Source organism: Urocampus carinirostris, unplaced genomic scaffold, assembly GCF_059441175.1.
Source record: "Urocampus carinirostris isolate Australia breed hairy pipefish unplaced genomic scaffold, RoL_Ucar_1.0 HiC_scaffold_159, whole genome shotgun sequence".
Taxonomy (NCBI): domain Eukaryota; kingdom Metazoa; phylum Chordata; class Actinopteri; order Syngnathiformes; family Syngnathidae; genus Urocampus; species Urocampus carinirostris.
The window spans coordinates 3,327-7,500 of record NW_028283261.1 but is presented as its reverse complement, the minus strand read 5'-3'; positions in this window follow the sequence as shown (position 1 = coordinate 7,500).

The following is a 4,174-nucleotide window of genomic DNA, read 5'->3' as shown; positions in this document are numbered from 1 at the left end:
GCGCGGATTTCAGCCACTAGTGGCGGGCACAAGTCCCCCAACACTAGCCAAGTTCTCAGCCACTAGTGGCGGGCACAATTCCCCAAACACCGGTCCGATAATACGCGCGCATATCCCCAAACACCGGCCCGATAATACGCGCACAATTCCCCAAACACCGGCGCGGATTTCAGCCACTAGTGGCGGGCACAAGTCCCCCAACACTAGCCCGGGATTCAGCCACTAGTGGCGGGCACAATTCCCCAAACACCGGTCCGATAATACGCGCGCATATCCCCAAACACCGGCCCGATAATACGCGCACAATTCCCCAAACACCGGCGCGGATTTCAGCCACTATTGGCGGGCACAAGTCCCCCAACACTAGCCCGGGATTCAGCCACTAGTGGCGGGCACGATTCCCCAAACACCGGTCCGATAATACGCGCGCATATCCCCAAACACCGGCCCGATAATACGCGCACAATTCCCCAAACACCGGCGCGGATTTCAGCCACTAGTGGCGGGCACAAGTCCCCCAACACTAGCCAAGTTCTCAGCCACTAGTGGCGGGCACAATTCCCCAAACACCGGCCCGATAATACGCGCACAATTCCCCAAACACCGGCGCGGATTTCAGCCACTATTGGCGGGCACAAGTCCCCCAACACTAGCCCGGGATTCAGCCACTAGTGGCGGGCACGATTCCCCAAACACCGGTCCGATAATACGCGCGCATATCCCCAAACACCGGCCCGATAATACGCGCACAATTCCCCAAACACCGGCGCGGATTTCAGCCACTAGTGGCGGGCACAAGTCCCCCAACACTAGCCAAGTTCTCAGCCACTAGTGGCGGGCACAATTCCCCAAACACCGGTCCGATAATACGCGCGCATATCCCCAAACACCGGCCCGATAATACGCGCACAATTCCCCAAACACCGGCGCGGATTTCAGCCACTAGTGGCGGGCACAAGTCCCCCAACACTAGCCCGGGATTCAGCCACTAGTGGCGGGCACAATTCCCCAAACACCGGTCCGATAATACGCGCGCATATCCCCAAACACCGGCCCGATAATACGCGCACAATTCCCCAAACACCGGCGCGGATTTCAGCCACTATTGGCGGGCACAAGTCCCCCAACACTAGCCCGGGATTCAGCCACTAGTGGCGGGCACGATTCCCCAAACACCGGTCCGATAATACGCGCGCATATCCCCAAACACCGGCCCGATAATACGCGCACAATTCCCCAAACACCGGCCCGGATTTCAGCCACTAGTGGCGGGCACAAGTCCCCCAACACTAGCCAAGTTCTCAGCCACTAGTGGCGGGCACGATTCCCCAAACACCGGTCCGATAATACGCGCGCATATCCCCAAACACCGGCCCGATAATACGCGCACAATTCCCCAAACACCGGCCCGGATTTCAGCCACTAGTGGCGGGCACAAGTCCCCAAACACTAGCCAAGTTCTCAGCCACTAGTGGCGGGCACAATTCCCCAAACACCGGTCCGATAATACGCGCGCATATCCCCAAACACCGGCCCGATAATACGCGCACAATTCCCCAAACACCGGCCCGATAATACGCGCGCAATTCCCCAAACACCGGCCCGATAATACGCGCGCAATTCCCCAAACACCGGCCCGATAATACGCGCACATTTCCCCAAACACCGGCGCGGATTTCAGCCACTATTGGCGGGCACAAGTCCCCCAACACTAGCCCGGGATTCAGCCACTATTGGCGGGCACAAGTCCCCCAACACTAGCCCGGGATTCAGCCACTAGTGGCGGGCACGATTCCCCAAACACCGGCCCGGCGCTGAGTTTATGGCCTCCGAAAGGCCCATACATTCAGACGGGTCCATGTATTTTCAGTTTTCCGTAGCAGGTGTGATTGTTTGTTTAATTAGGTAGTTTGTGTTGGTGACGGTGTTCCTAACTGTGGTGGCTTGTTTGTAGAATGTGGGGCCCTGCGTTTGTGTTATGTTGATTTCTGGTAATTTACTTTTTACTAAGTAGTCTTTCAGGTTTTTGTTTCTTTTAAAGGCTGAGATGATTTTGTAATCTTGGATTATGCTTGTGTTCTGTAGTGTCTGATTTATATTTTGTCCATTCATTCAGACGGGTCCATGTATTTTCAGCGACAGCCGCAGTACCGCCAAAATCCATGCAGCGGCGCTGGATTTATGGCCTCCGAAAGGCCCATTCATTCAGACGGGTCCATGTATTTTCAGCGACAGCCGCAGTACCGCCAAAATCCATGCAGAGGCGCTGAGTTTATGGCCTCCGAAAGGCCCATTCATTCAGACGGGTCCATGTATTTTCAGCGACAGCAGCAGTACCGCCAAAATCCATGCAGCGGCGCTGTATTTATGGCCTCCGAAAGGCCCATTCATTACCAACGGGGCTGCAGTAGCATCCCGCGGCCACGCAGGGGCAGATATTGTGAGGGAATTACATGGTAGTGGACGGAGCGCCCATGCATTTCCAATGGGAGTGCAGTACCTCAAAAATCCGCTCCAAGCCACCGAACTTGAGGGCCCGACGTTCCCTCAACACTAGCCCAGTGCAATCGACATTTCGTTCTGTGTACATTGTTACACAGAATGACAATACAAGGGAATTATTATTATTATTATTATTATTATGTATTCAGCCACTAGTGGCGGGCACAATACCCCAAACACTGGCCCGGCGCTGGCTGAGTTTATGGCCTCCGAAAGGCCCATACATTCAGACGGGTCCATGTATTTTCAGTTTTCCGTAGCAGGTGTGATTGTTTGTTTAATTAGGTAGTTTGTGTTGGTGACGGTGTTCCTAACTGTGGTGGCTTGTTTGTAGAATGTGGGGCCCTGCGTTTGTGTTATGTTGATTTCTGGTAATTTACTTTTTACTAAGTAGTCTTTCAGGTTTTTGTTTCTTTTAAAGGCTGAGATGATTTTGTAATCTTGGATTATGCTTGTGTTCTGTAGTGTCTGATTTATATTTTGTCCATTCATTCAGACGGGTCCATGTATTTTCAGCGACAGCCGCAGTACCGCCAAAATCCATGCAGCGGCGCTGAGTTTATGGCCTCCGAAAGGCCCATTCATTCAGACGGGTCCATGTATTTTCAGCGACAGCCGCAGTACCGCCAAAATCCATGCAGCGGCGCTGGGTTTATGGAATCCGAAAGGCCCATTCATTCAGACGGGTCCATGTATTTTCAACGACAGCCGCAGTACCGCCAAAATCCATGCAGCGGCGCTGTATTTATGGCCTCCGAAAGGCCCATTCATTCCCAACGGGGCAGCAGTAGCATCGCGCGGCCACGCGGGGGCAGATATTGTGAGGGAATTACATTGTAGTGGACGGAGCGCCCATGTATTCCTATGGGCAATGCATTTCCAATGGGAGTGCAGTACCTCAAAAATCCGCTAGAGGGCCCCGAACTTGAGGGCCCGGCGTTCCCTCAAGTGCCGATTTTATACCCCCTTCTCCAGCCGACAGCCAGAATTATATTAGGGACTCGCAATTTTGAGAGGTGAGCACCAGGGCTAATCAGCGGCCACCCGTGACCATTGAGTCCGACAGAGCAGAGGCTAGGGGCGGCCTCGCATCTCGCAATTACCGAGGGAAGATGCCGGTTCTCGAAAAATTTCTAAGTTTTTCAAATTTTAAAGTATTGAAGTATTTAGGGCGCTTCCCGCGGCCCTGGCTTTTGCATGTACCCCTCTAAGCTCCGGTTCTCGAAAAATGTCTAAGTTTTTCAAACTTTAAAGTATTGAAGCCGGACTTCCGCGGAGGCTGACAGGGGGCCTCCATCGAAGCACCCTTCACCCCCGGGTGAGCCGGCGTCGGCCCACGGGCCTGCCGGTTCCCCAACTGAGCGATTGGCACACGAGACCCGCCTCGGAGGGCCCACGTCGGCCGGCGCAAGCCGGTGTTCGGGCGTGCGGCTCCTCCGGCTTTGCGGGTCAAGCTCCAGCGCCGAGGATACTAGGCAAACGTTGGGCCCCCCCGAGCCGAGTGGATACCCGCCTCAGAAAGAGCTGGGGCGGTACGTACGGACGGCCTCACTAAGAGGGAACGGAAGCTACTAAAGCACACGTATAACTGTCCGATGTGCGAACGAAAGTGAGGCCGGACGAATCCGATACGAGTTACGAGTGAGGCGGGATCCACGGCTGGCACTCGCGG